Consider the following 12,880-nt stretch of genomic DNA (forward strand, 5'->3'; position numbering starts at 1 on the left):
TAATTTAGGACCAAATTGATAGCATATAAATAATTAGGTGGTGACATGTGTCACCAATGACACGTGTCATGATCATGTGCTAACACATGTCAGATCCTAATTAAATGATTAATTTATTAAATTCTATTTAATTTATGACCAAATTGATTATATAAATAATAAAGACTGAATGTATAATAATGTCAATTCCTTTTAACTGCCACTTCATCATTTGTATCAATTGGTAACGACTAGTGGCTTAGTTGAAACAGTTAAATAATTATGTTGTATGATTGATAAATTTAAAAGATCGATGACAAAAGTAAAAAGGGCTATATAGTTAAGTTGTCAACCTAGTAGTTTACATTTTATTTATACGTCAAAATAACATTTTAAATTTAAAATTTGAATTATTTTCAACCCTCTATATCCTAACTACTTTTTAATTAAAAAATTTCTTCAACAGATAAGAATTATACTATTATATTATATAAAAATACGTATCACATGAAATAAGATGAAATTAAATAATAATAAATCTGACATAATTGAATTTAATTGAATTATTTTGGAATTTAGGGTTTAGAATGAAATTGAATTACTTTGGAAATTGGGGTTTAGAATGAAATTGAGGACTGTTTTGCAAGTTTTAAAAGTTGGGGGACCTAAATTCAAGTGTCTGAAAAGTTCAATAACCTTTTATATAATTTACCCTAATTTCTAACGGCGGTTTAAGTTGGAAACCATACTGCAAACGGAATAAATGTTGGGGGACTTTATTGCAAGTTTTAAAAGTTTGGGGACCTAAATGCAAGCTTCAGAAATGTTCAGTGACCATTACTATACTTTACCCCTAAAATAACATGAAAACCCTAATTTGATTCTGTTTGGTTCCAAGGTCTCACTATTCCGCGCTTTGCCCGTTTGAAATTGTTGGGTCAAATCAATTACTCAAAAATGTATATTGGATTTGGGCTTTTTGGACTGCTTCTAATTTAAATCAAATAACATTAGAATATATAAATATATATTTTATTATTATTTTGGAGTGATGGAATGTTCAGAGTTTGAACTGTGAACATACGATAAAAAAAATTCATTCGTTCAAATATTTTTTTTAAATAAACATTTTTATTTTATTCAAACTCAATTCATCTACATTTATATATTTCTTTAATTTTCTCCTCTTCTTCTACGTAAGATATAGATGAGCAAAACTCGATTCCACTCAAAAAATTGATTTTTTTAACTCGATTCGACTTGAAAAAACTCGAATTGAATTGACTTCGAGTTCTAACTTCATAAACTCGACTCGAAAAAAATTTCAAGTTTAAATCGAGTTGTAAAATACAACTTAAATAACTCAAAATTTTTAGTAATGAGTATATTAAGTTTCAATTTTGAGTTGAAGCTTGAGTCGAGTATGTCTACTTTGTAGAGTATATGTAAATCACATATGAAAAACTACGAAACATATATATGTATCGTATATGATTATAAAATATCATTTAAATTACAAACAAACAATATCATAATATTATAAATATTTACAATTAAATCTAAATAGAAACTCAAAAATTTAACTCGATTTAAATTTTATAAACTCGACTCAAAAATATTTCAAGTCAACTCTAAATTATAAAATAACTCATTAACTTGAATAACTCAATTTTTTTAACTTCACTCGCCCGTAATGCAAGATAGTTTTCATTTTCATCATCCCAATATTTGAGTATTTTTCAAAGCTTTAAATAAAGGGTAAACTACACGGGAGATCATTAAACTATGGTCAAAAATCAATGTGACTACTGAGTTTTTAATTGAATCAATCAGACCACCCAACTATTTAATTGATTCAATCAAGTTAATTTTTAACAGAGGTGATGACATGTCCGTTAAGCTTAATTGGCATAATTATATATTTGGTCATTAATATTTACATATTCTATCAATTTAATCACTATTTTAATTCAATTAAATAAATTTAATTATCTAATTAGAACGTGACACATGTTAATATATAATTGGAAGATTTTATTTATGAATTTTAAATCATTTAATTAAATAATTTTTTTATCTAATGTAATGATATATATCACCACTCAATAAAAGTAAAAATAAAAATAAAAATAAAGGGATAAAGTTGAGCTCCAAGAAAAATCGAATAGCGATAGCATATCTAGGACAACCTCCATGCCTAGATCAACCTACCGTTGTAGAGTTGGTACGCTGAACCCCGAATTTCATGGGATTAGCATAGATACCCGCTGGTTTATAAACATGTGGAAAAGAAGGATACGCTGGACAAAACTCCATTCAAAGGTTTTGGGTCCTCGATTACCTCACTCGTATCAGTTACATCCTCTAAAAATACCTAACTATGGTCATCTATAAGATAGTGTCAAAATGCATCGTGAACCGGTTAAAATTTATCATATCGTATTATATTTCTACTAACCAAGGGTAACAATTAAGCTCGACATGGAGAAAGCTTACTACCGCGTGGAATGGAATTTTATGTATAGGGTGATGTCTCGAATGTGGTTCGATTCAAGGTTTATTGGTCTTATCATGAACTACATCACTACAACAACCTTTTTTGTGCGCATCAATGGCCAACTCTCGGAGTTCTTTAAACTGTAACGAGGCCTCCGACAAGGAGACCCTCTCCCCCCTTATCTATTTCTTTTATGTGTATATGGTCTCCAGCGACTCTCCTTGCCACACGAAGATAGGGTACTGCTAAAGGAGTTCGAGTTAGCTTACGGGGGACCAGGATCACCTATCTTTTCTATGCCGATGATAGTATTCTCTTCATAAAAAAAAAACTCACCTAACGAAGCTCGACGACTTAAAGAAATTCTTACCAAGTATGAGAAGGTCTCAGGACAAAAAATCAATTTTGATAAATAGATTATTTACTTCAGCCTGAACACCAAAAGAGAGCATCGAAGGAAAATTTTGGACATTGTTGGAGTCTATAAGGAGGATGAACCAAGAAACTATCTTGGACTTCCTCTCGCTGTCATTCGAAATAAAGTAGGGTCTTTCGTATTTGTCAAAGATAAGATGAGAAAGAGTTTGCATGGGTTTACAAAAAATCTTTTCTCCTATGGTGGTATGGTAGAGAGGTTTTCCTCAAATATGTGATTCAAGCACTACCAAACCTGCACTCTGTCATGCTACCTTTTATCGGACGGTGTTTTGTAGGAAATCGCTTCGAGTATGTGTTTTTATTGGTGGTCCAGGAAACATAATGCAAGAGGATAGCCTCTCATTGCTTGGGAAAAAAGTTTGTATGGCAACGAGAGATGAGGGAATGTGATTTTGTGACCTTAAACTTTTCAACATTGCCCCTCTTGGCAATCAAGTTTGGCAATTCATCCAAGATCCGAACCCCATCCTCTTCAAGGTTTTTAAAGCTAAGTACTTCCCTTCTTCTTTCTTATTTGACGTTAAGCTTGGTGCGAAAGCCTCCTTTGTATAGACTAATCTTTTTAAAGTAAAAGAAACGTTAAAAGAAGGTTTCTCTAGGAGAATTTGTTTCCAGAGTAAAGCAAGATTTCACTTTGATAGATAGGGATGCTCATCTCCGATGGTGTTTTCCTCTATTTATTTGAATAATTTTGATTCTCCCTCACGTTGTGGTGATTTTATATTGTAGGGCATCTCTCGGTGGGATGAACACAAAATAATCTCTTGTTTCCCTTCTAAGGATGCAAGTGTTATTCTCTCCACGCTTATCGCCCCAACACCTAATGATCGCCTCATTTGGGAGCACCACAACTCTGGACTATATTCGGCCAAGTCGGGGTATACTTGGTTGCTCATGAAGAAAGGCACCGAGAGAGACTGCTCAAGAATTTGGAGATTGTTTTCTAACCTTACCACTCTCCCAAAGGTTATCTTTGGGTGGAGGATTTGTAACGACGCTCTGCCTACAGGTTCTAAGCTATTTGTCGTTCGATTAAACGATGGGGTTTTCCTGATGTGTCTTTCTAAACCAGAATCCATCTTTCATGCCTTAAAGAATTGCCCAAAGTCTCGCGTCATTATTCTCCTTTCGGGCATTCCCTCTCTGATCTTGGACTGGGAGGGTTCTTCGTGTAAACAATGGCTAGAAGCGGCTTCATCTCTTCTGGATCTTTCGGGCCTCACTAGTTTGGTTACGCTTCTGTGGAACATTTGAAATCGAAGAAACAAGTGGGTGCACGATGAAGAACTCCAAGATGATCGCACGATGGTGGATGCAGCATTGGGGTTGCTGACTGAATTTGGCGATGCGAACTAGAATTTTGAATCTTTAAGGAGGCCTCTCGTTTCCCGTTTGAATACGAAATTGACAAAACCAATTGAGGGGACCGTCAAAGTTAATGTCAATGGGGGCTTCATTCAAAGATCCGGGGAAGCCACGCTAGGAGTGGTGGCACACGACCATAATGGACTTGTTTTGGATGACCTTGCACGTAGATTGGATCCCCCAATCTTCCGAATCTGTCGAGGCAATGGCCTTCATTTATGGGCTTCGCTTTGCGATCAAAAATGGGTGGAGGCGTGTCATTCTTGAGGGAGATGCGATAACGATTGTCAACCTACTTGCTAATTGGAAAGAAGACATTTCGACCATATGATTGCTACTCACCGAGGCACACTAAATATCGGCCAACAATTCGGACTTCAAGGTTTTTTATACGAAACGAGAAGCTAATAGAGCTTCTCATTGTCTCACCTATGGGGCATTGTTGAGGAACAATCCTTTTTTGTTTTATTATGATGAACCTCAATATATTAAAGAAATTGTAATTTCAGATGCCAATGACGTCTAATGTATCTCGAATTCCTTTGAAAAAAATTGATGATGAATGTTGGATTCAAAAGAAGATTTCGACCATTTGGATATATTTTAAAAAATTGATGATGAATGTCGAATATATTAAAAGACTCGAAATTATAAAAAATTAAAAAAAAATAAAACTTTAATTTCAATCCTTAAACTTACGACATCCCGGTTTCGATCGACTCCGATCAGAACGGAAAGGTTTTGTCAACGTAAGATATGAACGAAGGGTATGATTTTACCGAAACGAATGAAGTTGGTCAATTATTTTTCTAAACTCCATACGGCAGTCGTTGAGACCTCGATCGATCAAACGCGGCGGCCATTGTTTTTCCACTTCTTGTTTTGACCTTTGTTTCCCATGACTTTTGACTCCACACTTTCTCATTATTCACAAAATAGTCCCAATAGGCCGTGTTCTGATTCATAAACAAATCTGCAATACAATATAAAATCATTTGAAATTATAATAAAAACAATTTACAAAAATCAAATACGAATATTATCATTCTAAATGAACGAGAAACAAGTAACCGTCTTCTCCTATGACCATCATATCATTAGCTTTTGTTGTTTCTGTTTTTTTTTTCCTCTCTTTTTCGAGATACACTATCACAGTGGATTTAAAAATATTTTTTTAAAAAATGAGTACATATATATTAATAATAAAAAAATTTATATGAGACATACATAAAATATATTCGATCCAATCTCATATACCATTTAGCAGAGTTTTTAGTCAATTCGATAAAATCTCAGAAGTATATATCTTTTATCTTACTTGATCTGAAAATTATATATTCGATCTAATTTAACTCGAAAAATATATAGCATTCACCATATTTCAACCCGACTAAAATTTTTAGAATATAAATTTGTCTTGATCCAACCCAATTCAATATAAAATAAAGACTTAATTAAAATAATAATAAATATTTTCTAAAGAAATTATATTATTATCTCTAAGTCAATTCAAGTAAGAGTTTTTTCACTTTTCACCTGAATCCGATCCGACCAAACAACACTTCTTTAAAAGATCTAATCAAACCCGAATTTGATTTAAATATATATATATATATATATATATAATACTATTAAATCTAACCAAATTAAAATCAGTCAATTTGAGATTAAATTACCATACTAACTACAACGACGATAACTCAAATAAAACAAACAAGAGATACTCAAAGTCCACTTCTGATGGAAGTAGGAAACCGACTGGCAACTTCACGCATCTCTATGCTGACTGCATGCACCATTTCTACTCGTTGACCAGTGTAAATTGTTGACCAATAACTTCATTTGCATATTTCTAGGTTTAATTCTGCCTCCAGATCCCTATACTCTTTAAGGAATTCAAATTTAGTCTCAGCTTTTATTTTTCAGGATTTAAACCTCTTTGAGACTTTGGCTTGTCTGAACTTTAGTTGATAACATTTTGAATGGAATTTCGTTAGATTTAAGTATGTTACATTATAATATTCGATTTCGTGATTTTAAAATCAAAACCCAATTAATAATACTTAAATCAAATAAGTAACGACTAAATTCTTAAAACGAAAATAAAATTGAACAAGTTTTAAAAGTGTGAAGAGTAAAATGGTGGGGGTACAATTAGACATTTGTTAAAAAAATTATGAGATGAACCCATTTTTTCCCTACTAAACGTGGTGAAAACCTTGATTATATATGTACCTAACTGGTTTTTTTTTGTGTGTGGCAATTTTACCCAAATAACACCCTAACAACAAAATATTACATGTTAGACACTCTTTCTCCAAATATTACCGATCTAGCATTCTTTCTGACAAAGTGTTAATCATGAGGGCGCGCCTTCTCAGGGTTTTGTCCGAGCTGGCGCCACAGTGGAAAAGTGCGGATTATGAAGTGCACCTTCGTGGGGTTCTGTCCGAGCTGGAGGCACGTAGCAAAGGTGCAGATCATGAAGCGCACATTTGCTGAGTAATCTTACGCGTGCAGGGAAAACGTGGATCATGAGGCTCGCCTCCCATTATTCACGAATAATTACGCACTCCATGATTACCTGAGCTAAGCTCTCTTGGTTATTCACCCTTCCCCCTCCCTTATAAATACCCCGAATACAAACATTAAATCACACCAAAATTACTTTCATATTCTTCCTTCTATCAAGATAAATATATTTTGTTATAGTTTTTAGAAGGTAAAATTATTTTTTATTATATTATATTTATTATATATTTAATTATTTGACTAAATTTTATTGTACTAATTATTTTGTATTATTTTTTACGGTTGTAAAATAGAAGGCGATATCATATCTGGAGACATTTTGTCGATACAGTAACAATATTAAATTATGTTATTTAAATAATTGTCACTTTTTTATATTTTTTAGCATTAGTTTATAATTTAATTCATATATTATTTATTTAATTAGATGTATTTCAGCTATTTTTTTTACAAATATATGACTCTCAATATTTCAAACTCTCAAACTCTCAAAATGAGGTGTATTTCAGCTATTGTTTACTATGATAGAGAAATTCGGGAAGATGAAACCAACATTGTCTTCGCATCAAATCATTCAATCATAATATCCTTCAAGAGAAACATCATTCTTGAGGAGTTGATCACTAAAATTTCAAGGAAGGTTCATGTTGGAAGTACTAGAAGAATGTTCTCACTTCAGTGCAGATTTCTAACTATACTATTTCCATTAACTTCTACATCGTTCGAACTCTCCAATGATGACGATGCTGCTATGATGGTTGATGTTCATAATCAAAATTCAGACGTTGATACACAAATGTATGCTACATTTGTTGAAGTGTTTGCGGTTCGTGGTATGTCATTATGTTTCCACTATGGTTGGCTCAACAAGTTGATCAAGTTGACAACCCAACTCAAGTAATGTGTAATGATTTTAACTCATTAATAGGAAAGCCACAACCTAGTACCATCTCATTAAGTTCAATGAGGAGACATTCATCAGTAACTTGGTACGATCTCCACTGAAGTGGCTCCACGAACAATTCATATCGCAACATCTCTTTCAGTTCACGAGGAAGACATTCATCGACCTGAATATGGAGATGCACTCTAAATAAAAATCTATTCAGTACTCATTTGACACGATGCCTACAAGTTCCAGGGGAGACATTCAACTGCGAGCTTCTCCGACTTTAATATGGAGATTCATGCGACATAACACTTAGTTCAAAACTCGTACGACACGATGCCTTTAAGTTCAAAGGGAAGACATTAAACTACCAGCTTGTTCGACCTAAATATGGGCATCACAGAGGAACCTCTATGTGATCCAAGTGCGGATGATGTTAAGATTTTACTGTTCATTGAGCCAGAATCACCGCAGTTCAACATGGACTCCGATAATGATGATATAAATAATCTTCCCATAAATACGATACACACGGAACCTCCAACACACATGTATGAAGCTGACTATAATGAAATGTATGGATCATAATTTACAGATATGCCTAATATTGGTGACTATAGATTTAACTAATTAGTAAATGATGGTGAGTTATATATCGGAATGTAGTTTTCATCCAAAGAAGAAGCGATGATTTCAATTAAGAATTACAACATTCAGAATTCTGTTTACTTCAGAGTCAACTGATCCACCACTGAAAAATATGTTTGTTACTGCGTCTAATATGATAACAAATGTAATTGGATAGTTCGTGTATCGAAAAAGAAGAGGAAAAGAAAAATATGGGAACTAACAATATACAAAGGTCCTCATACATGCTGTGCTAGAGAGATCAACCAAGACCATCCCAACTTGGACTCTGACATTATATGCCAAGCCATCATACCCATGGTCAAAGCAAACTCCTATATAGCTATTACGGTGCTGATTTCAGCTATACATTCTTAATATGGGTACACGTCTCCTATAGGAAATCATGGAAGGAAAATAATAATGTCATTAAAAACTTCACGGTGAGTGAGATTTATCTTACAACGAACTACCAAGTTGGTTTAGGGTAGTGCGCAGACTGAATCCTGGGACAATAGTGGACTTCGAAACTTGCCATGCATACCACAATGATCGAGTGCTTCACAATCGATGCCAATTCTACTGGTTTTTTTACTTACCCACAGTGCATTAATGTTATGAAATACTGTAAGCTCGTGGTTTAAATTGATGGGGCATTCTTGTATGAAAAATACAAGCAAGTTTTGTTATTGACAGTTGTCCAAGATGGTAATCGCAACATTCTTCCAGTTGCTTTTGCCCTTGTTGAAGGAAAAGATACAGATTCTTGGGCTTTTTTCCTAAAAAACTTGCGCTTACATGTTGTCAAGAGGAAAAAAATCTATGTCATTTCAAATCGCAGAGCTGGGATCAAAGCAACAATAGAGTCTTTGGGTCCAATGTGGCAGGCGCCCTATATCCAACATCGGTATTGTATACGACATATTGCTGCAAATTATCACGGAAATCTCAAGAAGAATGATGAGTGTCAATTACTTGTATGCATGGGTATGTCACAATGTCTAATTTCATTTCTCAATCATTTTCATTTTTTATGGAAACTTAACAGTAAGTACTACATTTGATGCTCAAGTTACGAACTATTTACTCAAACGTTTGAGTCCATGCTTTAAGATTTACGAGGAAAAAATGAGCAAGGGTACAATTACATCAGCCTCATCAACAAAGAAATATGTAAAAATGCATACGATGATGGATATCGATATGGACACATAACGACTAACTTGGTTGAGGCTATCAATTCAACCTTAAAGGGGGCGCTCTATTTACCAGTAACAACTTTTGTTAAAATGACTTATTTTGTTTGAGGATCACTTTTTACAAAGCTCGGGGGACAACCTCTAACTTGGATGAAAAATGATTAATCGTATCACCCAAGATTAGTTGCAGATCTACAAAAAAAATTGTTGCATCTCTTACGAACCCATGAATCATTTTGTGTCAAATAAATGACACGACCTCTTCAAGGGATTGAAACTAACTCATTTAGAGTTAATCTACAAGACACGTGGTGTGACTGTGGGTTTTTTCAAGCTCTAAAATATCTATGCTCCCATGTCATAGCAGCTCGCTCTTATACCCATCAAGATTATAACCATTTTTTGGATATCGTATACCGACTTTCAAAAGTATTTAAGGTATATGAATTTGATTCCCCCCATATGTAATGAGAAAAACCTATATGAGGTTCAAAATTAGCTTCCAATTGTACCAGATCCGTCCTTATTAAGGGAGGTAGGTCATCCAAAATCCAATCGAATTCATTGTAATATGGATATTCGAGAGACGTCTGAAGAAAACAAAATATGTGAGCATTGTAGAAACCTAGGCCATAATAGGAAAAATGTCCATCTCTTTTATCATCACGTAATTGTTGATGCTGTGACAATGTAATTGTTGTTTATAAAGCCCCAATTTGTGTTATTTCATTTTTGTTTACTTTTAATTAATGTGTTACTCAAGTGATGAGCTACTCAAGTGAAAATTAAATAAAAACATTACAAACTAAATATAAAAATAAAAAATTAAATAGAAACATTAAATACAAACGTTACAATTCAAATAATTAAATAATAAAAACATTAAGAAACAAAATAAATAAAAAGTCCATAAGTAAATAATAAAAACATTAAGAAATAAAATAAATAAAAAATTCCATAATTAAATAAAAACATTAAGAAATAAAATAAATAAAAAAGTCAATAATTAAATAAAAACATTAAGAAACAAAATAAATAAAAACAAGTTTATCAATGTCCGCGTCTTGAATATGTTCCATAGGGAGGTGGTTGTCTATTTTGATGAGGTTTTCTTCGTATAAATTGCTCTTCCTCCTCACTCTCATCATCATCATTAGTAGCAGTAGCATCAGTGGCATCTATATTTTGTTGATGAGGAATGGATGATAATATAATACCTCCATAAAATAAGGAACCTGGAGGTGTATGACTAACCATCCCACTACTCATAGAAAACTGTAAAAATTGCAAAAAAACATTGACATCGATGAATGCAAAAACTAAGCTGAAGGTGTCTGTGTCTCTGGTGAAGCATCACCCGCCAAATAAGCAACATATAAAGATCACGCTGGATCTATAAGCATGAGAGTATATCCTCTAGGGGTGTCATAAAACCTTACGGTGGCATCTGAAATGGTTGTGGTTGCATCTGAAATGGTTGTGGTTGCATCAGAAATAACCGCGATGACATCTAAAACAACTGCAAAATATAAATCGGTGGCTGCTATGATGGTTCTGGTGTTGCAGTTGAGGACGTGCCTGAAGCGTCTGCTCTCTATCAATGAGTCAGGGGACGATGATACTATGACGATGGATATTTTTCTCGCCGTCGATGAATGCTCCCGCCTTGTGATTCCTCGGAAAGTAGGAACAAATTTCTGTTCATGTTGAACCACTGATAATAGTAATCCACAACCGAATAATGATCCACATAAATCGGCTCCCTACGAGGAATACATCCACGTCGATCCTCCCAGATCATTACCCACTCGTTGTGCTTCATCAACTAGTTGCTTCTTTTTTGCCCCGTCTATCGATGTTATGCATATTGTCGAGAATCCTAGATGCTTCAAGAATATATTGTACTAAACTAAATTGGAGGAGCAAGCGATCAATAGGATGCTATTCGACAATAACATAACATATCAGGTGGACCACCGCCATTCATACATCTAATTGGCCACTCAAGTGAGGTGTGATACAATGCCTCATTTCTTCAATAGAATAAGGAGCCCATTGAAACTAATATATATATATATATATATATATATATATATATATTCTTATCAAAATAATATTATAATTATATAATGATATTAAAGGTAAATAATAAAATTTAAATACATACCATTATACCAGCCATTTGATCAATGAGAAATTGAATTTCTTCCAATTTATCTGGTATATCACGGTGATATTTCCTTATAGATGACCACCTATTCAGTGTAAAATAATTTCATTATACACTAAAAAAATATTTTATACAAACTCAGTATTGAAATTACCTTAACAATAACGAGAAGACTAAAGGGTTTTCACGATCGAACATAGAAAGGGGATGCGATACCATACCCATGATTGTAGAAGGAGACATCCGCCGATAACATTTTTTGATAATCAGTTGCTCAACACATTTCTCTATATAGAGATGCCAAAACCGTGGAGCCCCAACTAAATGAGTCGACAACTCAAATATCTGCAAGATGACACAACCACATACAATGAATTTGGTTGCGAGATTTATCGGGCATCAAGATCCCTCCTATGAGTTGTAATTTGTAAGCCTGGGCAAATATTTGAGTCTGTTCCTCGAAACAGTTGTCGCTCAACCGTCGAAAATTTACAGCCAACCATGATAATAGTATTGGACTACCGTTGAAATAAAGCAGGATACCTCCAAGATACTCATCGCACAAGGAATGCCAATTACCATCCGCCACACCAGAAATAACATCCTCATCTATCGGAAGCCCTAAATGTAAGAAAACATCATCTACCGTAATATTGCAGTCCCTACACGGAAGATGGAATGTGTGTATCTCTATTCTCTACCTCTCAATCAGTACAGAAATAAGGTTGAATCCAAGGTTATAATGCCCTTCATACTTCTCTATGTAACTAAGACTAGCCTCAGTTAAATATGGCCAAACATGACTATGTATATCTAATTTAGCGTTATGAATAAATGAATCTGATATACGATTATTCACCTAATTAAATAAATAATATACAAATTAAAATATAAACTAATACTAAAAAAATAAATGAATAAACCATTCACAATAAAGAAAATAACAGAATTTAAAATTATTACCGTATCAACAAAATGATTCGATATATGATTCTCATCTAAACGCAACAACTCGCCTGCCATTTTATAACTGCAAAAAGTAATAAAAAATTAGTATAATAAAATATAATAAAATAATAAACTATTAAATGATTATAATATAATAAAAAATTTAGTTTCTAAAAATAATAATTATACTTAAAACTTGATAGAATAATATATAGAAGAAAGAAATAGAGTGTTTT

This window comes from Hibiscus syriacus, unplaced genomic scaffold (genome assembly GCF_006381635.1).
Source record: "Hibiscus syriacus cultivar Baekdansim isolate YM2019G1 unplaced genomic scaffold, ASM638163v2 tig00109972_pilon, whole genome shotgun sequence".
NCBI classification, from domain to species: domain Eukaryota; kingdom Viridiplantae; phylum Streptophyta; class Magnoliopsida; order Malvales; family Malvaceae; genus Hibiscus; species Hibiscus syriacus.